Source organism: Grus americana, chromosome Z (genome assembly GCF_028858705.1).
Source record: "Grus americana isolate bGruAme1 chromosome Z, bGruAme1.mat, whole genome shotgun sequence".
Classification (NCBI taxonomy): domain Eukaryota; kingdom Metazoa; phylum Chordata; class Aves; order Gruiformes; family Gruidae; genus Grus; species Grus americana.
Genome location: NC_072891.1, coordinates 53,377,134 through 53,401,236, shown reverse-complemented (window position 1 = coordinate 53,401,236; position 24,103 = coordinate 53,377,134). Strand labels below are relative to the sequence as shown.

The following is a 24,103-nucleotide window of genomic DNA, read 5'->3' as shown; positions in this document are numbered from 1 at the left end:
GTGTGGGAAGGTTGTTCCCAAAACATAACAGAGGCAGCGTTTCATGGAGGGGTGGCCAAAGTGAGCAGCTGAAACAAAGGGCGTGACTTCTGTCTGGAGATACTGAGCTATGCTGCAGTGCCAGTGGGGACAGAGTGTGTGCATGCCCCTGGGCCTGGCTGGGTGTCCGGTGTGGGACTCGCCTGGTGCCGGGCCTCATGACAGTGCCAGAAGCTGCCTGCCCACTCTCCTTCCTCCTGCTCATCCTGCTCGCTTTTGGAAGAGAGATGCCAGGGCAGGCTGGACTTCTGGGTTAGTGTTGCCATCTCTTCTGCCTGTGCTGTGCCCTCGGAAAGCAGCACCTCTTCGTGCTGGGTTGCCAGGTGAGATGGTGCTCCCAGGGGTGCAACAGCCCTTTTCCTTCCAAAGCCTGACCCTGGCACACGCAACGGTCCTATGCGCAGCACCTGCAGTCCGGGTTACGCTCCGGATCACGGTGCCTCTGTCCAGTCTCCTGGAGCATGCAGTCTGTGCAGGTGGGTGCTTGGAGGCTCAAACTGTAAAGTTGGTGCTCAGACACAATAGCTTTCAAGCTCCATTGGCTTGCTGGGAACAGGAGGTGGGCTTGGAAGTTCATAAGGAACAGGTCAGCCAACCTAAGCTTGGCAGTGTCCCTGCTAGAGCACTCAGACATCCACGTTTCCTTCCTTTTCATGAGGCTTATCTTTTTTGAGCATGCAGAGGTCAAATGTGAACACACAAGCATGTGGAGAGCAGTTGGTTGTGCAGTCTGAAACCAGGGAGAGGTTTATGAAGGGATCCATCCATGGAACTTAAGAACAGTCCTGTCAATTAAAACCAAATGTGTGCAATTTACTGTGATTGCAATCCTGTGATATAACTGTGTAAGGGAAGATTTAGGTAGCTGGACTTGGACATTTCTTGGTCTCTTTACTCTGCTCTAACAAGATTAGCAGGATTGCTAGCTTTGGCCAGAGCTCAGATTAAACTTTGGCAAAAAAATACACACTGATTCAGAACTTGACTTACACAAAGCCTCTGGTACATGCATTACAGAAACATTCTAGCAAATAATTATTTTCTTAAATGGCAGCTTTTATGTGTTTTTCTGTTGACCTATTTTGCCTTCTGAACATGTTTCTTTTTGCACAGAGGCTGCAACATTGGTGGACTCAGTGCTAGACTCTGATTTTCATCTTATTTGCTTAAACCCTTCATTTCTGTGTGGATTACTTATAGTTTATCAGTGTGTCCCTCAAAAAGTACCATGTGAGAAAAATATTTATACATCTTTGTGGACCATCAGGCTGTCAAAGCTCAAATCAACTGGGTTTGCAACTGTGCATCAGATCTGGCTGATTTTGGTGCAAATGAATCGGTGCTACCAGGTGCTACTTGATCCACACAACAAGCATCGTCCCATGGATGTTCCTCTCTCCCAAAGGTAAAAGCTGAGGTGCTGGCTGATTTCACTGGGTATGTCTGGTGGTGAGGTATGCTCTCACTGGCCACTTGCAATAGCTGTGGTGAGAAACCCTGCTGAGGTGTGTGGCTCATGGGGAGAGTGTCCCATGTTCCTTGTCTCTGACTTGAGAGTGTCCCACGTATGGATAGCTCCCTCCACCTTTCAGAAGTGGCACTCGTTGGCTTACTGGAATGTCATGCAGGACAAGCCATCCTATGCCCACCAAGGACATGGATTTCATGGTGTGCTCCTCTTGGCTGAACAAGGAGCCTGGTCTGAGCATGGCTGAAGCCTATTTTCGCTCATGCTTGAGGCAAGGCAGCACAGGACTGCATCACTACAGCTCCCTGGCTTTGGTTTTCTGGCACCTTGTGGCATTTTGAAGAGCTTCCTGCAAGCCTAGAGGAAGTGTATGGACTTCTTGTGAGAACCAATTATATAAATAACACCAGAAGCTCTGAACTAGCAGGAGAGCTGCAGCCTGGCAGTGATGTGCTGCTGGATGCGTCCCAGTGCAGGATGTTACAGAGGACCCTGCTACTGACACTACAGTCCTGGATTCTTCTGATTCAGTGTAGGCCAAATTTTTGGTTGTTTCAAGTAAAAGCTTTACCTTTGCTGGGGTTCCTGGATTAACTGCTTTAAGATTTTTAACTGCTGAGAAAATTTAAATTTTCATCTGGACATTGTCCTAAGCATCTCCTCACCTCTCTACCTGCAAACCTTTCATCAGACCATTGAGACCTGGCTCCCTGGTACACCTGAAGAAACAGGGTGAAGAAGGTTTTCTTACTGCTTTGGGCTTCTCTTCTACTTGTTTTGCAGGGGGGAGCTGGCTAAATAACTCAGGTGCTCAAACTCCACTGGTGTTTTCCCTGTTTTATCCCTCTGCTGTGCACCCAGAAGGACAGGTAAGTTATGTCAGAATCCAGTGGTAAAGAAGGTTAAAGCAGCTGAGCTTTCCACAGTTGCACAGGATCAGCACAGAACTAACTCTCCTAGGTCTTTCTCTAGACATCTCAGGGCTGTGCAGCTTTGGAAAGTCTTGACGCTGTGGCTGCTAGCATGCTTGATCAGTGCTGTCCCAGCAGAGAACACATGCTCTTAGCCGGTGCTAGACAGACAGAGGTTTGCTGCTGATGTTCTGAGCTCAGTTTTGAAGCTCTTACCTTATTCTGGCCAAAGCAACCCATTCTGCTGGGAATGTGCAGCAGTTTGGCCACCTGCATGTATTGATTAACCTCATCTTTGTGATATCCCATGCCTATAATCATACAGGTGCTTCCCCTGACTTCTGTGTATGCCTGGGAAAATTCCTGCCAGTGGAGTTTTCAGGGTATCCCCCAAAGTGCAAAAATACCAAATTCCTCTGTAGCTCTTTGAGAGAGGAACTGAAGTCCTGTCACTGTTGGTACGTCTGGTAAAATGATCTCTGGGGATTTTTAGGGCTGAGATTTCTGTACTCAAATCAGTTGCAGACATCCTGAGGTGAGGTATATCTATACTGTCCTTGAGACCATGGTGGGTACCTGGTAGTCTACCTTTCAGTCTTGCATTGTGAGAGGTGATAAAGCAGACCCATTCCTCCCAGTCTGGCTGCTTGCTCCCAGCCTCTTTCCAGTCCATGCTCTGTGACAGCTCGAGCGTTTCAACAAATTGCACTGGGCACTGCATTTCCAGTTTCCCAAGTGCCTGCACAAAGGCCTGACCCTGCAAAATGCAGGCATGTAAGGAGTGATTGGGAGCTGCTGATGGAGGCATCGCTGCTGAAATAATTCATACAGTATGGCCTAAGTCTGGGCTCCTGGAATGTCTCTGCTGCTCAGCTGGTGTACAGTAACTTGTTAGGCTAGGGTAATTTGATCACGAGTTTCATCCCTGTATGAATTTATAAGGCCTGTTTATTAAGATAAATGAGTTATTGTTACAGCTGGAGTCCAGTGGGATGAGTTGCATGTTTGGAATATTTAAAAATGAAGTAGCTACAGCCATGCTTTCTAGGAAGGATGATACGGAGAAAGAAGAGAGGGTGACACCACATATCTTTTTATTTGCTGTGAAGCTGTTGGTAAGTCAAAACAGAAGACATGGAAAGCTCAAAGTGGTAGCTAATCAACAGCAACACAGGGAATGGAAATACTTGTTATCAGTATTGCACAATGCCTGGCTGAGCAGCTCCTTGAAAATCTGCCAGAGGAGAAGAAAGAGAAAAATTACACTTCCATTTCAGATATGTTTTTGCAGCACTGGAAGAAACCTGTTCACCTACAACACATGTGAATTACAAACTATCCAGAAGGTATCACAGCTGGCTTGGAGTAATGCAATTTCAGACCTCATCCAGGTTAATAAAAATGAATTAATCACTGAACAGAAAAGATGTTTGCTTAGGTACAAGTAGTCATGGCTGAACTTAATTTGGTATGTGAAAGGGGAATATATAGGCCCAAGCAATAATATGTATGATTGGTGCTTTAAGGAGGCCCAATTTTCCCAAACTGAAAATAATTATAGGCCAAATAAAGCGGGAGGAAAAACTTAAGCATAAAAATGTCAATGATAATTGGGAGTTGTTCAAGAATCCTATATTAGATCCCTGAGAAACCACAATTCTGCATTTGGAAAGATGAGTTCTTTAGTTAAAAAAAGCCATTTTGGTTAACAGAGGAGATGAAAGCAGCAATAAAAATCCCATAATACAATGAATGGAAGAATAGAGAAAGCGACGTGGGCAAGTAATCTGCAAGGAAATGCAGTCAATTGATGAGAGAATTGAAGGGCACCAATGAAAAGCCTTTGGGCAGCGGATTTGGAACAGTAAAAAGGGATTTTTAAAATGTATCAGGGATTCATGAAATCCTAGCAGTGGCTCAGGCTCCATACTGAACAGTGTTGCAAAATTGTTGCTTATGAAATAGAAACGGCAGAAATAACCAGTAACTATTTCTTGGTGTTTGGAAGGGAGAAGACTGTGTATTCATAGTTTGGTCATAAGGGAATATTTTCTGCTCTAATAAGAAATTACTTCCAGTAATTAGGAAAAATGTTAAATGTCAGTGTTTTTAAATGTACAAAAAATTAACAATGGTTAACTTACAGTCCAGAATATCTAGAGACTAATCCAAGGAGCTCTTTGAATCACTAATGTAGGCACTTGAAAAACTTCAGAGGATTAGAAAAAAATCTCCTGTATCAGCATTATTCTGGGACAATGAGTGGGTAGCTTGTCAGGCTACCCAAACTTCAGTTTGCTGAAAGCATAAAAATGCTGATAGGCTCTGCGGCTGGTAAAGGGCTGAGACGAGGCAGGATGATGGTAGCCAATTTCCCTTGAATGGGAAACTGGCCTTGTCAGACAAACGTGATCACACTTCTTGATAAGAGTATGATTTTTGGTGATAAAAGTCATCATGTTGACATAGTTATGCATAGATTTGAAGGCTTCTGACTTTGTTCCTGGTGATACTGTGATATAGGAGTACACAGTAGACAAAATCAAAGTGGTGTATTGTAAGCAGCCCAGGGGAAGTGATCATTCTCATAAAATGGCTGTAGATGGAGAGTCATCCCCTGCCAGGGAGCTGGGAAGCTAGGAGATGCACATAAAGAAGTACTTAAGGTATCTGCTCCTGGCCCTGCATTACCCAGTGGCTTTGTCAGTGATGTAAATACCAAATAATTGTTTGCACAAACATGGAGATCCTGCAGATGGAGGGGAGATAACAGGTCAGTTGTGGGAGCAGAGCTGAGTCACCTGGAAAGCTGGGCTTGCCTAGTGCTGTTAAATGCAAGGGTGTACCATCTAGGAGCAAAGCATGGAGGGCAAGCTAGCAAGGGTGGAGACCTTATCTGGAGTGCATTGATGGTGCAAAGGGCTTGAAAGATAACTAGCTAACATGACTGCAAAGCCCAGTACTGCAGCTGAGAGGGAGATTGCAGTCCTCAGGTGAGCAGGGGAGAAATGCGCTGGGGAGCCCAGTGCTTAGTCCTGGTGTCAGCACTTCAGAGAGTGTTGAAGAATTGGAGCAAGGTCAAAAAAAAAGCTACACAATTAATTTCGGACCTGAAAAGCATGCCTGTATAACAGGAGAGTAAAGAAACTTGATCTACAAAGTTGTTCGTAGAGAAACTGACAAGCCATTTCATGAGCATGTTCAGGTCTGAGGAAGAGAGACAATGCAGCAAAAGCCCCAAGTCCAGTGGCCTAGCTGCTGTGGATGCCCACTCTCAGAATCAATACAATTTGTTTCTAGTGAAGGTAGAAATAGCCAGTTGAACAAATTTCCCTAGGACCTGGTGGAATTGCCATCATTCAAGCTTTAAATCGCCACCAAATAGCTCTCTGAAACAGAAAAGATTGCTAGGTAGTGTTCAAGGGCTGCTGATTCATGCATGGAATCAAAGTACATTTTGTTCTGTCTTATAAAATACCAATTTGGTATCTGCAATTAAGGCTAGACAAGCAGTTTCAAGCAGCTTCCAGATTCTCTTTTTTTTCCTAGATCTTTTCTGTAGATCAGGTTGAAGCTTCGTTAGTTTGTTGTCAGTGCCAATGTGACTTTCTCTATGTGAATCTGAAACCAGACCTTTGTGGGGTTTTGTTTGTTTATTTTTGTTGGGGTTTTTTTTGACAGTGAGACATAAGGACAAGAAATTATTCTAAAACAGAGGTACTGTGATGTTAGCACAAGGGTGGGCAGGAGTTGAGGGGCAGCTGCAGGTCAAAGCTTTGTGCTTTCTGCTGCACATCCTCTGCAAATGGGCTGAGCATTTAGCACTGAAGCAACACTACCAAGCAGAGAGGCCTATTGTGCACTTGAGGTACTGGAGGCCTTTGCTAGCCAGTTCCAAATGCCATCAGGCATCAGCCAGATGTGTGTGCATATGTGAGAGGGACCAAAAGACTTGGAGGACTGCGTTCAGTGCTGTAATACCTGCAGAGGACGATCCCTAAGGAGCAGGCACCAGCTCTTCTGGGCTCTGTTTACCTGCTTAACAAGGAATGAAGTGGGACCATAAAGCCATAATGCTGCCTGGAAGCCACATTCCTGCTCAGGCTAGTCAGGAGGGAGTCGTTAGAGTTCGGTGCTTCCTTCATCTCACTAAGCCTCCACGGTTTACGTCTATTCCAGGAGACTGTAAAGGGCAGGGACTGCTGTCCCTGCCTGGTGCAGGGCAGGGGATGGTCCCCAGGCTGTGGCTGCTGTGGGGATGCATGGCAGGCGGGCACTGAGCACCCTGCCCTGCAAGCATACAGTATGGCACTGCTCCCTTCATGTTCACAAAAGCCCTTGCCATACCCTGTGCTGTCAAGCAGAAGGCTGGGATTTAAGTAAGTGGTGACAACCCTTGCCATTGGCTCCATCAGCTTGCCATTGATTTGTGGCACCAAGCACAGGGAGCACCAGGCAAATAAAGAGTTTAAAAAGCACACGTGTTGCCAGATCCCTTTAGTCTGAGGCTGTCCTGGAATGCAGGAGGCTTTCCTGGATGCTCCTATGAAGATGGCTTGAGTAAGTCCCCAGAGTAATGTTTTGTGGTGGTTACTGGGACAGCAACAGTGGCACGGAGCCTGTAATGCAGACAGATGGGAAACTGAGGCATCAGTGACGCTGGTAAGTAGCAGAAGTTGCTGCATTTGTTCATGCTGTCTGGGAAAGCTACAGTGTGTCTGCACAGTAGCATTGTAAGGAATCCTCTGGGAATAATCTAGTTTCCTTTGCCTAAAATTTGGTTGTTATTTTAAGCTAGTCCAGTTGGACATTAAGAGCTAAAATTTCCAGACTGGATTCTTCAGTCTGCACTGAATTCTGGCCAGCTGGCCAAAGCAAGAGTTAGAGCTCATTACCGCCATTGTAAAACTGTTTCCAAGGTGCCATTGTGGTGCCACTGTTACAGATAGCATCATGCATAGGTGGGGATGTCTCTTCTGTCCTCCCCATGTTCAGTGAGGATTGAGAACCTGGCCAAATGCCTTGCTCAGGCAATTTTCAGGCTGGTAGCATTTCAAGGCCATTATGGGGTTTTGAAGACCTGTATTGAACCTGTCCTGGTGGATTAGGGAAGCCGGGTCACCTGCATAGCAGCTCGTTGTCTGTGGCTGCTGGAGTGTAATGTTTTCATAACTTCCAGAAGTCATGGGCTCACTGGGGGAAGTTCTTGAGAGAAAGCACTGTTTTATTTTTCCACTGCCATCATATGTGATTATGCACATGCAGTAGCTAAGCAGACATCTAAAATTTCGAGGAATTGCATCATTTGACAGCTGTGTGACTGTGAGACAGGAGAAATAGAGGTGTTTTCAGACACAATTGCCTTTAAGAGATGAGTGCTGGTCTATAATTGATGCTTTTATATATCCTTCTGCCAGTGATGTCTCTCTGGAAGGAGCCACCCTGCAGGCTTTTTGCTGAGCTCAGTGCTGGTGGCTGTGGTTTGGAAGGGGGTGTGCAGGACTGTATGCTGGCATAAAGCAGGTTCCCAGGCATGCAGTGGAGTGATGGTGGTGACTCAGTGGTATCTGCCTAGCCTGCACAGCTGTGATCCCACATGCCACACACTTTTCTGTTCTTGCCCTTAAGATAGGTGCTGGAGATCTCTTGAGAGGGTGTTTGTCCACGTCTGTAGACAATGATAAAGTTGCTGTACAGCTGCTGCATGGTACTAGATCTCCCTGAATAAGGGAGTTTGCCATGTGATGCAGAGCCAGAGTGGTGGATCCACAATGTGTCCCCCAAGCCAGAATAGGCTTGGCTTAGGAAACACTGTGAAAAAGCAGTCCTGCAGCTCTCAGGCAATCCTTGGAGGGTCCTACATAGCCAGACAGAAGGTGGGCTGCTTCAGATCTATTCTAAATTTTTCAGGGAAACTGCCCTAGCCTGTGGTGCCATTTTCCTTTTCCTCCTCTGTGACTATCCTTGGTGAAGCTCAGAGCTTGGCAAAGAGCTCCCTCTGCATGCAGACCAAGTTGGCCAAGGGTGAAGCAGGTAGACCGTTGAAATTGGAAAGGTACGGATAGTCTTGCCTTAATGGATTTTGTGAAAAGTCAGCTGATGTTTCTTGATGCAAAGTTTGTGTAAGTCAGGAAAGGATCTCCTGCAGACATCAGTGGACTTCTGCTTCAGTCCCTTTTGAAGAAACGGGAAAAGTCATAGGAATAAATTCTGATGTTAGACCTCTTCATGCAAACATGGGACCCATTGGCCTCAGGGAGAGTACCTCTCTCTGAAAAACACAACTGGTGTACACTGAGTTCACAGCTGCTCCTCTGTGGAGGTGGTGGGGCTGACCTTCAGTTTTTATACCTCCCTGCACACTGCTCTCCTGACATGTGTCCCTGCCAGGGAAAACACCAATTTCCTATATCAAGCATGTTATTCTGTAGTGTAACATTGCAGGATAGTAGTTCTGTAGTCACATGCCATGGTCACACTAGCTTACATCCTGAAAACTGCTTGTTCAAATGCCAGTGGTTGCAAATCAGCATTGATTCACTGATTTTATTAGAAATATTCAAGCTTTTCACACTCAACTCTTTCTTCTTAGTCTTTATATGAGTACCCCTGAATAAAGTGCCTGAGTTTTGAATGGAGACTGAATGACTGTGTTGCATGGGCTACAACCAGCCGAAACGATCTCAGATCATTAGGAAACTGTTACAAGTGACCCTCCTGTCTTGCTGCTGTTTCAGGTCTATCAGCTTTTCCCTGTTGTCCGTAAAACTTCACTCCTCCAGTTTATGTGGTCAAGAGCCTTAGACATAGCATTAAGAAAAATGCTGTACAGTCAGTTCTTTCCCTTGGCCTGTGTTTTCTTCTCCTTCCTCTCTCCCCATCTTAACATAAATGCAGTCTAGGGCAGACTTTGCTGCTGATGCAGGAGCTAAATGAAATGTTACTTTGCACTGACGTGGTTGTATGCACAGCACCAGCCCCCAAGGTGTGTGTGCAGCAGGAGAAAGGGAGAGATAAAGGCATGGGGATTTGAGTTACTCCCAGTCTCTGCCTCAGGCTGTCATTCTGCACTTCATCCCACACCCAGGGCTTGGTTTTCTAAAAACTTTAAAACAGGTCTGGCTTGCCTGGCACCCTGGTACTGTGGCACTATATATGATCCTGTGACTGTCACTTTCCCCTCTGCCTCTGAACTCCACGGGCATTGGGAAATTCAGCACTGTTCCCCTTCAGCGTGAGCAGACTTTTTTTTTTTTCTCTTCTTTTCCCCCCAAATACCAGGCTCAAGCCCTTTTTTGGAGTAAGCACAAGGGGGCAGAGCTAGAACTGAGTTTTAACTGCATTCCTGCCTGGCTCCTTTTTCCAGTTTAATATCGACACTTGGCCTGAAATTTGGGGTTTTTTTCGTTTTATTTCTTTTTTCCTGGTATACACAGACACATTTATTCCCAAGACAGTTAGACAAGTCTAATGTGAACCAGTGGAGTGCCTGAGGACTGACTCTGAGCAAGCAAGCACTTTGGCCTCCACCACGGTTCATGCTTAAAAAGAAAGGCAACCATTTAACAAACTTTCCTGGACTGGTGGGTGACAGGCATCAGCTCTGCAAAAGCATTGCTGCTCATGCCAAGACGCTTCAGCTCCATGCTGGAGCACCACAAGCCTCCTGGGAGTCGGCGTCTTTTGGAGGTTTCTTCCTCCAGCATCAGGCACAAGTGCCTGTTACATCCTGGCAGATGGGTGCAGAGCTGGGGGCAGCAGGTCTTCCTGCTGTGCTCCTGCCAGCAGCGTGCATGGACCAGGTGGTGGTCCTATCTGCTGAGAGATGACCAAGAAGGAAGCCTACATTCCTGCCAGTCCAACTGCCCATTTCCCACAACCCTGTCACACGCACCCTCTGGGCAGGACTGTGTTCCTGGCTGGATTCACATATCTGCATGCTCTGCAGATTGCACAGCCAGAGCTGCAGGGAGGCATCAAGAGGATGCAGGGAGGGGTGAGATAAAGTTTTCACTCACTGATGGCCCCTTGTGAAGTAAAAAGGAATGCTCTTTCCTCCAGCTGGGAAACAGAGGACAGAGCATGAGCAGGTGAAATGAGTCCACCAGGGCATGTGCTGTATATACACAATGCCATCCCACAGAGGGTTGAAGAGCTTCCCAGGTTCTGCAGTGGTGGGAGCGGCACAGATACCTATCAACTTCTATCTGGTAGAGGAAGCAAAACTGTAACTTGTCGCAAGGCTGGGAACAAGGCAGTCGCTCTCGTGCTGCTGCATTTCCTGCCCAGCTGAGGTTCCTGGTTTCTGTGCTCAACTGCCTTTCTCGAGGACTTCCACAATGAGCCAGAGGTTGTCCACATTGCCTTTTTGTACCAGGGGTAACACAGTGCTTCTGTTCAGAGCCTGTCTGCAGGCTTTTGATAAAGAGTACGCTCCTTCCCTCCTTCACTCCATGTCACCTGTGCCAGGCGCAGGTGCAGCACTGCTGAATTAGGAGGAACATCTGCTTTGAAGCTGGGATCTCACACATGATTGAGGAAGATCCTCTTCAGCCCCAGCATCTCTGCTTGCAAATGCCTGTCTCTACACTGCCAGAGCGTGAGTGTGTGCTTTGGCACTGCTGGTCTGTTTCAGCTCCGGTTTGTTTTCTGTTCCCACTGCTTCTTGATCCAGCCTGGCTCCCACAGAAACTAGTCAATTTATCATCCGGGGTCTAGCCATAGGTCATGTAATGGAAACCTGGAGACCCACCAATGTGTGAGTCTTCACTTTAGGTATTGTAGGTATTATGTGGGGCTTTCAAACATCCTGTAGATAACTTACTCTGTTTATAATTGCATTTGCCCTGGTCAAGATGTTTTCTTCCATCCACTTCAGTCCCTAGAGGAGAGTAATTGCAGATTAGTTAGCTGATAACAAGAACTTTATCTTGGCCACTGAAGGTTCTAGCAGAGAATTTTATTGATCGGCTTTCATAGCTGAGAGTGAATACTGTTGGGAAAGCATCTTTCTGAAAGCTGTGCTGCATTTACTTTTAACGAGGACAGAAACTGTACTTGCCTCAGACTGATTTGAGTAGAAGCAGTTGTCCCTTATCTCTGCTATGATTTCTAATAAGAGTGGCAGGGGAAAATTAAGGTACTATCTTATTGCTAAGACTCACTGGAATAAAAATCAGGTAAAGTCTCTAGGTCTCACATAGTGGTGCCTGAAGCCAATCCATTTCTCAACCTTAGCTCCTACCAGGAAGATGATCTTATTTTCAGTCACATGCCATCTTATTTATTGAGGAGCGGCAGAACTGGTAGGAAAAGCACTGTCCCAGCGTGAGTCGAACAGCAAAGGGACTGCTGGGTTGGGTTTCAAAACTGCACAGCATGAGCATGGGAAGATGGGTTGTGAAATGGTTGGTGCAGGAGTGGAGAAGGCCAAAGTCAAATTTCTCAAGGACACATTACTAAGCCTCACAGGTATTGCAGAGTCATTGAGCAAGTGAGAGAGTGCGCAGGGAAAATAGCACAAGAGACCAGCTCTTAGTTTTGGCATGACTGCTTTCCTGTCTACCTCTCCAGGCTATGCCAGTGGCAGTCACTTAGCGTGTCCTGTAAAGGTCTGGTTGCTCTTAAGTGTTTACACTTCGTGCATATCTGCTCATACTTTTTTTTATCTGATTTTTCAAGCAATGTGTAACCTTGCAGAATTTAGCTCCAAGGCTTTTCAAAGTGGCTGGTCTTGGCTGACCCCAGGCTCTGCCACTGAAATGTTGTAGATGTGAGTCATTTGTTGTGCTGTGCATCATCTGGCAAATGGAGTGGCAACTACAGAAAGCAATGCTTAACTGCACAATTAAAGACACAGGGTACAGCTTTTGAGATAGGTGCTTGATGTTCTCCATCACTCTTCATATATTCTTTAAGGTTTCAGATGTCCCAGTCTTTTGAGGGCCCCTATGGAGAGCCTCAAAACTTGTCCTGATCAGACAGAGAGGACACCACATGGCTTTGCTAGCCAATGTCTCCCTGTGCTAATTTGTAGCTAGGTGGGCTTTGTAGATGCAGTGCATCAGGAGAGGGGTGTGCTGGGAAGAAGCAGTCTGGTTGTGCTGTTGAGAAACAGGAATGGAGCATACAGCAGAAACAGACACAGGAGGAGCTCATTATGGGTTGTATTTGAGTGTAAGCTTTTAATGCTATACAGCACTGGAGAAGTGTGCCAAAGATTGTCTAGCATTGCATCGATAATTATTCACACTGTGGCCTATGACAGCAGAGAGTCCTCTTACTGTGTAGTTGGCAAAAGCCCTTCTCACCTTTTCATTCTCTTGTTCTGAGCTGAAACAACCTGTCTGGCTGTCCCTGATATGCAGCCTGCTGCTTTGTGGACTCTGTTGAATTTAGAGTGCAATTCTGTGCTCCATCTAATCAGATGTGGCAAGGGACGCTCCTGTTCTGCATTGCAGATCAATTCCCCTTTCCGGGGCTAGGACTGTTTACAACTGCAAATCGTGCAACAAGACAAATTTTATTCACTTACGTTCTTTCCAGTGAGCAGTGAAACATGAAGTTCCTGGAGAGAGGGTGAACATAGCAGTTCCCACTGTCCCAGCTCAGCCTGACACTTTAATGACAGCTTTGCATTCACTGCTTAACTATAAAAATTAGGAGTCATGGTTCCAGCTAGAGTTCACCCACCAGGTACTTAGGGAATGAACATAAGAAGCACAGCATGTATAAATTTACTTCCCCCTGCATGATCTCCCAGTTTCTGGTTATCAGAGGCGTAGGGACGTCCTGAGCTCCATTATTGCTGAGGTATGGTGAATGCGTTACAGCTATTCTGCTGAACTTGGCTAGCACAGAGCAGATGCTGACCAGGCAGGCACAGAGATGAAGGAATTGCTTTGTTTTACTACCTTGTAATAAGAATTAGAGGAAGCTAGGAACAGGTAATGTTTCTGGATCCACATATCAAAAGCACTCTGGGTTTGGAGGTTCAAAATATGTACTGGATTTTTTAGCTGGAGGAGAACTCCTGAGAGGAGGTCTTAAGCAGAACACAGTGTGTGTCTACAGCAGACAACTGCAGGATGCACCATACCACTGGGTTGCACGGTAGTCTAGCACTTATGGCTTCAAAGTCCTTGCTGGCTTGTCATTCCCAAATCTAGGGATTGGATTACTCAGAAGACTTTGCAACCATCCAGCCCAGCCCTGCTGCTGCTTTTGTAAAGAGCCACACTTCAGTGGCTTACAAACCAGAGAAGGGTCCAATGGTGACAGAGGCAGCATGGTGAAAAATACATGCAGGAAAATGCAGTCAGGAGGAAGGAAGGAAGAAGGGATGACACTTTTATCAGTGGTGTACTGTTAAAATAGATCATCTTATCTTCTACAAGAGAATGAGATGTGTAACAGACTGAGCCTTTCATCTTTTGTCTCCATTAATCTTTCAAACTGGAAGTGGAAAACTTCATTAGAAATGAGAAAACAGCCCATGAAAAGGGGCTGGTTTGGATCTGCGTCTACATCAGCAGAGTTTCCATTCAGCCGTCTTCCTTGTAATATGATTTTTGTGGCTGCTCATCTGGACTTGCGGATAAGCAGTGTTACATGTTCAAACAGGTCAAAGCATGTGAATGGGGTCAGCTGAATTAAGTAAGTGTTGGCCTTTTCTCAAATGTATTCCAGGTTTAGTATCCTCTAAGGTCACTGTGGTTTAGCTTTTACTTTGTTGCAGGCAAGCAGTGTAGTATTTCACTAGGCAGCTGGGATGCAATGTGGTTGCACAAGAGCAGCAAGTAGGCTTTGAACTCCCAGCAGCCAGCGAGCTGGTAGCACAGCTGGTGCATCCAGCCAAGGCCTGGCTAGCATCTTGTCTGGATTTAGATGGGAGGGAAAGTTGAACAAGATGCAGTCCCATAAAGGAGTGACTAGGAGTGTAACAAATGCTATTGGATAAGTAGCTCACTGAAATAGGTTCAGAGCTGACATACCCAGCTTAACTGTTCAAATATAATCTAGGCTGGCCCAGGCCGCACGCTGCAGTGTAGCATGTTTTGCAAGTGCCCTGCCTATGCAAAATGCATCTTCCCCTGAAAAGAGAAGAGCACAGAGCAACCATGCTGTTGTAGTACTGGGGTATGTGAGGTGGGAGAGGAGAGATCAGATGCTCCAAACACGTACTCTAGGTGTCAGGACACCTGGTTGCATGGTCTCTTTTCCCTTACCTCTCTCTGTGTTTGTTTCCTCAGAGTGATTAGTTCTGACACATACGAGAGAGTTGCCACCAGATAAAAATGAAAGGAGGCTGAGCCCTGAGGACGTGTGCAAGGACGCCAAGCAGAGCTTGCAAGACAAGGTCCAGAATAGAGGCAGGCTTTGGTAATCAGGAGGAGATAGAGAGCCTTACTTGCAAGTGGTGGCTGGAGGCAAGTTTCTGCAAACAGGTCCTGTGAGCTAGAGGGGAAGCAGATGCTGTTGTGCTCCTGCAGACTTCCATGTATGTTGTTCAGGATGACAACGTGGTGTAGTGCCCTCCACATCTCATGCATGCCTGTTTTCTGGGCCAGCTCTGTGGTAGCACTGTAATTCTTCCTTGGCAGTTCTTAGAGGGCTTTAACTAGGTTTGCTGTGAGGATTTGATGTGGACTGTTTTCTTCCATAAGTTTTGTCAAAAGGCCAGGGAGTCCTCAGTTTGAAAAAAAAAAAAAAAACAACTGTCAAATGTAGTCTTGATAATGGGTCAAAAGAGACAATTTCTAGGACTGTTGTTTGGGGTTTTTTGGCAAAAGCATTCTTTTCCTTTGAAGGATGCCATGGCATGGTATGTGATGGAAAAAGGGCCTGGTGTCTCCAGGCTGAAACCTTACAATAGGAGGACTTGGCTTTAATTCTGAACCCTGCCACTGCCTTCCTGCCTCTTCTGTGCTTCCTTTTGTAACGCCAGGATTAACAATACTGTGCAGAGCTGTTATGAAGATGTTGCAATGAATACACTCTTCCAGTGTTTGGAAATAACAGTAGTAAAAGTTCACAGGAACAGAGTGGGTAGTAGCGTGCTGCTTCTGCTGTTGGCTTTCCGAAATGGGTATAGCCTGTCCACATGCTTTAGGCACACTCTAGGTTCAGTGTTTTAAGGACTCCTTAGAAGCTGATTCTTTCCTACCTGAGAATCTGGTTTCCTGATGTGCTGGTTTGGGCTGGGATAGATTTAATTTTCTTCATAGTAGCTAGGATGGGTCTGTGTTTTGGATTTGTGCTGAAAACAGTGTTGATAACACAGGGATGTTTTCGTTACTGCTGAGCAGTGCTTACACAGAGCCAAGGCCTTTTCTGCTTCTCACACCACCCCACAAGTGAGTAGCTGGGGGTGCACAAGGAGTTTCTTCTCACGCCCCCCAACTGACCAAAGGGACCAAAGGTCAACAAGGCCAAGTGCAAGGTCCTGCACGTGGGTCGGGGCAATCCCAAGCATAACTACAGGCTGGGTGGAGAATGGATTGAGAGCAGCCCTGAGGAGAAGGACTTGGGAGTATTGATTGATGAGAAGCTCAACATGAGCCGGCAGTGTGCGCTTGCAGCCCAGAAAGCCAACCGTGTCCTGGGCTGCATCAAAAGAAGTGTGACCAGCAGGTCGAGGGAGGTGATCCTGCCCCTCTACTCCAATCTTGTGAGACCCCACCTGGAGTACTGCGTCCAGCTCTGGGGGCCCCAGTACAAGAAAGACATGGAGCTGTTGGAGCGAGTCCAGAGGAGGGCCACGAAGCTAATCAGAGGGCTCGAGCACCTCTTCTATGAGGACAGGCTGAAGAAGTTGGGGTTGTTCAGCCTGGAGAAGAGAAGGCTTCAGGGAGATCTAATTGCAGCTTACCAGTACCTGAAGGGGCCTACAGGAAAGCTGGTGAGGGACTGTTTGTCAGGGAGTGTAGTGACAGGACAAGGGGTAATGGGTTTAAGCTGAAGGAGGGTCGCTTTAGATTAGATGTTAGAAAGAAATTCTTCACTGTGAGGGTGGTGAGGCACTGGCACAGGTTGCCCAGAGAGGTCGTGGATGCCCCATCCCTGGAAGTGTTCAAGGCCAGGTTGGATGGGGCTTTGGGCAACGTGGTCTAGTGGAGGGTGTCCCTGCCCATGGCAGGGGGGGTTGGAACTGGATGATCTTTGAGGTCCCTTCCAACCCAAACCATTCTATGATTCTATGACATTCCACACCATATGACGTCATGCTCAGCATAGAAAGGTGGGGGAAGAAGAAGGAAGGGGGGACGTTCAGAGTGATGGCATTTGTCTTCCCAAGTAACTGTTACGTGTGATGGAGCCCTGCTTTCCTGGAGATGGCTGAACACCTGCCTGCCCATGGGAAGTGGTGAACGAATTCCTTGTTTTGCTTTGCTTGCACACTTGGCTTTTGCTTTACCCATTCAACTGTCTTTATCTCAATCCATGAGGTGTCTCACTTTCACTTTTCTGATTCTCTCCCCCATCCCACCGTGGGGGAAGTGAGTGAGCGGTTGCATGGTGCTTAGCTGTCGGCTGGGGTTAAACCATGGCACATGAGTGGTAACAATCCATTTCAGTAGCCTTTTAGAGAGGTGGAAGTGGGATTGCTACTGCAAAGCAAGCTGAGGAGACGTATGAGGTAGTCTGAGCTTTGAGTGAAGGTGGATTGAGCCCCCCAGTAAGTTTAGATTTTTCATATGTGGTGAAGCTGTGTTAATAAAATAGATTTCAAATTTTTTTTTTCAGGAGCTAAGAATGTCTTTTTGGAATGGTGAAAAATAGAAAATGTGCATCAAGATTACAACAGGTGTGCTTTTGTGGATAGGCACAAAATCTGTTCTGTAAGCAACAACCAAATAATTGCCTAGGAGAAAAGGAAATACCAGGATGCTTGCTTACTCTTTCCACTATTCTGTTAATGTATCTGTTAACCTTAGGTGATGCTGCTCTTGTTGTGATGTTTTCTATTTTAAAAAATATTTTCACATTAAATGATTTAGTGAAGGTGGATTTTGTTAATTTATGTTGGTTTAATTTTAGCACCGATTTTGTTAGGATTGACAGTGACCCAGCTGTACCATGTATTACTGTATTTTGCCTCTTAATAGATCTCTGTTCCTCTAGCAGGAATTAGATTGTCATATTTGAGAAGATTATCTTCTAAAACATAATTACTTTAGAGCATAGTGCTGCACCAGAGTGACTCTCTACATACTTCTGGGGGGCAAAGGTAGGTGATGTATCAGGATTTCTCTATTTTCAGGGCTCTGATCAGTGTAAATTGAATTAGCTTGGAGAATGGCCCGGTATTTCACAGTTCTGTCACCAATGGACATGTTGAAAAATAGCAGGAGGGTGCATGCCGTCAGATTAGGGGGAGGTCTGGCAGATGCTACTGTATGGCCTGAACCTAATGTTCCTGAGTGCTTTGTCTCCCATGGTTAAATGAGTGATGTTGTGTCATGGTAACTTTTAGTTCAAGCCTATGTGCTGTGTTGGTGGGTTTGTGCTTAGTGCAGGGAGTGATGCCCAGTGACTGCTGGTGGTGTAGCACATGCAAAGCTGGAGAGAGGAGTATCTGACAGTGTGTGCTGAGCACTAGCTTGGTAAATCACTGCAGAAATCACCTGAGAAGTAACTTGGAAGTGCTTCTGAAAATCCTGTGTGTATTCCTGTAGGCTTCTTGCAGTGTGAAGGCAGAACATACCCTTTGCTTCTGGATGTGATGTTTGCCAAATATGTAATATATGTTGGCTGAAGTAGATTTTGGAAAGTGCTAAGTGGATTAGAAGAACAAGTCCTGTTAGTCTCAATGGGATTTGGAGTCCTACGTCCTCTGTCTGTATCTGAAAATCTTTGCTCATTAGGGCTGTCTGGGATAGACCAAAATCTGCATAGTACTGGATTTTGTAGGAGCTATTTAAAGCACCCTTGTTCTTTTCAGTGACAGAGTTTGTAAGAGGATGTTAGGTCTGAATCTCCTCACAGTTACTTTGCCTGTGTTGTGACAGTCCCATCATCAGTGGCACTGCAGAAAGAGCTGTGAACAAGTTATTTTTTCCAGCTGTTAGGAAAGTGCAGTGTATCTGCTCAGATTTCAGGGACTGAGAAGACTTTTTGCTTCTTGTTGTTTGGCTTTGCTCTCAGCTGTGTTGCTATGTAACAAGGATGCAAAGGAAAAACGTCAGCATGCTTTTTGGCCTAGAGCAGAGGGTCATGAATTGCTTTCCAAGTGCTTTGCTGAGTATCTTTTCCATGGATTACACTTAGAGCAGAGACAGCAGGATAGACGAAGACAGGTACAAACAAACATCTTCCTGTGATCCTGGGTATTGGGTTGGTTTTTCATTTGTTTTTCTTTTTGAAAACATTGTCCTGGTGCAATTCAGATCAAGGGGAATTTGAACACTTTGCACATACTGTTCACATGTTCTGTTATGATGTAGCATCGTCCTTACAGGAAATAAAACAGGAGGGAGCCTGAATTGGAGAAGACAAGCCATGTCCTTGTGTTCTGCAGCTTAAATGGTCCTTCAGCACAGTCCTGGTAGCTTATGCTTATTCTTTCTCCCCACTGGATTGTTCATAGCCCCGGGCCAAAGAATCATATTTTCTCAGCTATGGCTTTTAATGTTGCAAATGGGTGGGAACGGGTTTCTTTTCCCATTAGAATTTTCCAGGCTACGGAAAGATACCTCTCTTTTGAATTGCAGTGTATGGCTGTAAGCTCAATTTTATGAGAATATGAGACCTAGAAGGACTTCGACTTAGCTGAAAATCCTTTCGATAGCTCCAAAATGACTTATTTTTAAATTGTTATCCCATTATATTTGTTTGTAAAAGTTAAAGTTTGTTTTAGAGGTACTGACTCCCAATGATTTGAATTGGGCTGAAAGAGGCACAGGATTTTTGAAATGCAGTCTCTTTATGTACAGAAGCTTAATCGTAAGTTCACTTTGGAGAACCAGTTTTGAAAAACCTCACTATGACTTTCAGAAAGCTGGCTAGATATACCTTGTGCTGACTTCCTGGGCTTGTGCTGCAACGCTAATGGCTTTGATTTCCTTCTGCCCAACATTTCCCATAGCACCTGCTTGCTTGCTATCTTGGCAGTCATTAAAAGATCCAGCTGTTGCATGTAAATTTCTTCTGGGCTTTCAAGTCATTGGTTATGTGAAGCAGTAGGGAAAGACTTGGTCTGAAAGTCAGTACTGGGTTTTATCATCTACACTGAAATAAGATTTCTGGATATCTTTGGAAGTTGCAAGCAATTTTGGGGAGAATTTGAGGTCTGTGTAAATGCTATGGCACGGAATCCTTTTCTATCTGTTTTTATCTCCCATAATTATGTGAACTTTTATGATTCAGGGAAAGGTAAGAGCGGCTGGTACCATTCCAGTCAAGGGGAACAAGCACACGTGGTAAGACTAGGCACACTGCAACACCTTGGCAGCAAGTCCCATGTGCTACCAAGATTTAAACTTGGTTTTTGCTTCTGCTCTGCAGCCTCTGCTGCAAGTCCTCCCCACCAGGAACCTTGCTCCCTGCAGCCCGCTGATTGCTGCTGACAGCGTCAAGCTTCTGGCCACCGAGCTTCTTGCATGTGGGAGCTGGCTTTGTGGCAGCATGGCAAATTGTGAGCAAACTGCTGGTTACTGTTATTCCTTCTGCTGTTCAGCCTGCTGACCAGATTCCATGCAGCATGGCAACCCTGGCATCCAGGCGCTTGCGTGGTGCACACATTCTCATCTTGCTTTTTAGCTCTCCAAGTAAAAACCTCAGGCAACCTCTGCTAGGAATGCAGCTTCAGACGCTGCTGATGCTGCTGCAGTTGTAGCTTTTTATGTGTGTGCATCTAAGTGTAAGCAGCTGTTGCTCTGCCTCAGCAGCATTAGGACTGGCTGTCAGTGCTGGGTGTGTTGCCTAAGTCTCAGAGGGAAGGTGAATGCGCTATATCCATCTCTGTTGGAGCCGTCCTGTGCTGGGGAGCAGCCTCAGCTGCTCTGTACAACTGCTCTGAAATTGCATTCAGACTTCCCTCAGTGTTACATGTTTGCGTGCAAGTGGGGCGTGTGTGTGCATGCGAGCATGCTAAGGTGAAGCAGCAGTATGATGGGAGGTGAGATGAGTGAAGAGGATCTGAGAAAGACACAGAGTCAAGGGGCAGGGTTTGGCAGAGAGGTGATTTATCAGGAAGGATTGGAGTACTGGGAAATCATAACTTTTCGTGTGAGACTTGTTTTTTTTTTCCTTCTGCCGTAAAGACTTGTGGGTGGGACCCATGTGTGGCAGAGACCAATGCAGTCCCTTTTGCTGCAGTCACACTTTCAGAAACCTTTTCTGGTTGCTAGAAATATGTTGTGAGTGTGTCTCTGCTGTAGGAAGAAACTGGGTGGCCTGTGAGCTCTGTGGATATGCATGAATGGTTTCTGTTCAGTAACTAAATTAACAGCTAATTTAACGACACTTGGTATGTTAAGTAGGTTTATAAACAAACTGATTTATTTAATTAATTTAATAGAATTGAAATTGAAGGACCAATTAACTGCCTGCAGTTGGCAGTTATTAAAATTCCTGACTGAGCTGATTTGCAGATTGCTTCTGTGGGTACTGAGCTCATATGATGTGGATGAGTTTATTGTTATCAGGTGTCATAATCCAGAGAAAATGCTAACCACCACTATGCAGACAGTCTCCAAGATGAAATTATTCTGTCATGTAACAAACAGAAACATTTCAGATCTTCTGGGTTTGCTGAGTTTAACGAATTTACCAGGGAAAGTATGCTTTTCCATAGCCTGTCTTCTCAGAAATTAACCTCTGGGAGGATTGTCTTATTATTTTGTACACTGACTTTCTCTCTGCATACATTTATTTTCCCCATACTTGATGGCTCTTAATTACTGTGGGTACAATATTCTGTTTTTAGCTAATTTAAGTTTTGTATTACAGCAGCATCTGGAACTTTTTAAATAGGGAGACACAAATATACAAAAAAGACTAGAGATTTGAGCAACCTGTCAATACAACTGTTGGCTTCACTTCAGTGCTCAGTTTTCCAGTGCTGGAAAGGTCCAATATTCTGGTATCACTTGAAACATGAAAGTTCTAGGCAAAGTAGCTAGGCCTGGAAGATGGGGAATGTTGCAGAGATAACTGGGAAATTAAGGCAACAAACTTTTTAAAAAGAGAAAATCCTCATGTATTACGTCAGTTCAAAATGGAGACGGACTTGAACAATTCAGTTGATACCATAGCAGAAAATGCCAGTTCGAGGCACCTTGCTTGGTTTTGGCCTGTGCTGTCTAATACAGTTTATAAAAACAGAGCTTACTTCCTTTTTGCCCTCGATTGGCTGCACATAGGTAATACCTAGTATTTTACTTACATTACTGTCTGAAATGAGCCATTTTTTGAGCGTCCTTTCCTTAAGAGTATAGCCTGAGGAGGATGGTAATCAGATGATGGTTTAGGTGTCAAAGGCTGAAAAACTACAACATGTGTGTTCCAACACAGAAATGTACAGTAGAAAACATCAGCAGGCTACATCAAGGCATCCCCTATGCACTGGGTCCTAAAGACAAGAGACAGCCAGGCTATTGGGGAAACCGCTTGAGTGGCTCACAGGGAGTTAGAAGGTGTGGTGGGAGCTCGGTGGCAGGAGGACCAGGTGTGCTCTGCATCCAGGCTCTGCTGTGCACACTCAGCCTTTCCTAACAGCAGTGTATCTGTCTCCAGCTATTGTTTTCTTACCTGAAGAAGCAGTTACTGTAGCATGTGAGCATTTGGTTATGACAGCTAAAAAGACTTGCTGAAGCTATGGAAACCTAATTCATCTACATGTCCCAAAGCAGAAGAAATACACCAAAATGATGCCTGGGAAATGAGGCTAATGGTGTCTTAAATCCAGTGGTGGAGACTGTAGCACAGTTTAGTAGCACAGGGTGGTACATGCACTCTAGCTAAAGTCTGTGTTTGGCATGAGTTGCTATATGGAAAGAGGAGCAGCAAATATTTTGGGAGCTCTATCCTAAACAGCTGTAGCAGTGTATCTGAGATTGTGATATTTCACATCTGCAGAGGAAGAGGAGGACCTTTGCAATTAGAAGCGTTAGTGCCAGCAGCCAGCCCATGGTCCAAGTTTCTGGTAGTTCCTGGTGAGCTGTTTCAGCAGGCTTGATGCATCTGTCTGGTCACCCTTTGTGAAAAGGGAACCTGACAGTAGTGTTTGGGCAGTTTGGAGCTTTTTTCCCTTCTACTACAGTGTGTGCTTTCTGCAAAGGCTGCTTTTGTGTGTTAGCTGTAGCGCTTGCCAACACCTTTGAAAGGCACCCCATTCTCCATTACAGGGTTTTTAAAGAACAGGGCTGAGGATGAGGGCCCTCATGACAAAAGCAGAGGTATTTTCTTGTGTCAGCAGTTAGGAATTTAAAAGCTTAAAAAACTTTACAGAAGCAGACGTGGGACTTCCCTTCTACTGCCCCCTTCATCCCGCCTCGCATAGCCTGTAAATGTCTAGCTGCCACTCAAAACCATGGAAAAGTTTCAGAGGACTTTCTAGATTCAACAAAAACAGTTATTGCTGCCGCTGATGCTTTGTTGCTTATGTTCACTTCCAAATGAAGAAAATTGACTGTACAGATTTGTGCTCATTTAAATCCAGCACTTTTTATTTGACTTGTTAAACAAAGAATCTGCTTCTAGGGTAGATAAAGCCATGCTGTCTAATGAGTGTGATAAGAAAATGGAGTGGGCAGAAGCAAGAAGTGTTTCAAAATGGATTTTCTGGTGGCCTGATTTTTGAGAACTCTCTCCCAGCAGGTCTGCACTGGTGCAAAGTCCCTTGTGATGCAGAAATACTCATTGCAGCATTTTTCAGCAGGGGAGCAAAAGCTGTGGAGGTAGGAAAGGAAAAGAAAAAGAAAGAAGCTCTTGAGAGAACAGCTTTGGAGTATCTGAGGATGGTGGAAAGGCTGAAGCAAGCAAATTTTTTAGTTAAAATGTTATGGACCATCAGGAAAATAATAGAACTGGTGTTGGTTTAGCCAGCAAGTTATTGATGAGGGGAGTGTGAAAGGATACCTGGTAAAACTAACCATTTCAAAACCAGCAGGACCAGATGACACACAGCCAAGGCTTCTAAAGGAACTAACACAGGATACCATGAACTGATAAGCCAGCCTTTTTGAACATTCATGGAGAACAAGTGAGATCCAAGAAAACTGGACTAGGTATATATAGTAACAGTGTTTAACAAGATAAAAGCATGTCCTTGAAAATTGTTAGGCAGAAAGTTTGAATTAAAACCATTTTGAAATGCAACAAAAGGTCAAACATGGCAGCACTTATATCAAACAGTGTTTTTCAGCTTTTTTAAACTGAAATTGCATTAGCCCTTTCTGGTAGCGGAGAATTGCAGGCCATCTTGTGCAGTGCTGTTGCAAAGATTCTATCAGCAGAGAAAAAATATGCTAGGCTTAAAGTGTTAATTATTTTTATTTCATGATTGCTTGGGTCTGGTTTTTGGTGACTGCTTTTAAAATGTGCAGTCATTTCATGGACCATCATCTGATGTCCTTGGATGACTGGTCTGTCTGACCACATTTTAAATAAACTCTGAGCTGCACCATATACATCCTTGACACAAGGTACTGAGGGTTGACCCAGTGGATTTTGAGTATTATGA

At 45.2% G+C, this 24,103-nt stretch overlaps 1 protein-coding gene across 8 annotated transcripts in view; it reads left to right on the top strand.

Annotated features, from left to right (window-relative positions):
* Window positions 1-24,103, top strand: part of LOC129199619 (metalloprotease TIKI1-like) — a 97,723-nt gene that overhangs the window by 17,519 nt on the left and 56,101 nt on the right. The window lies entirely within an intron of this gene.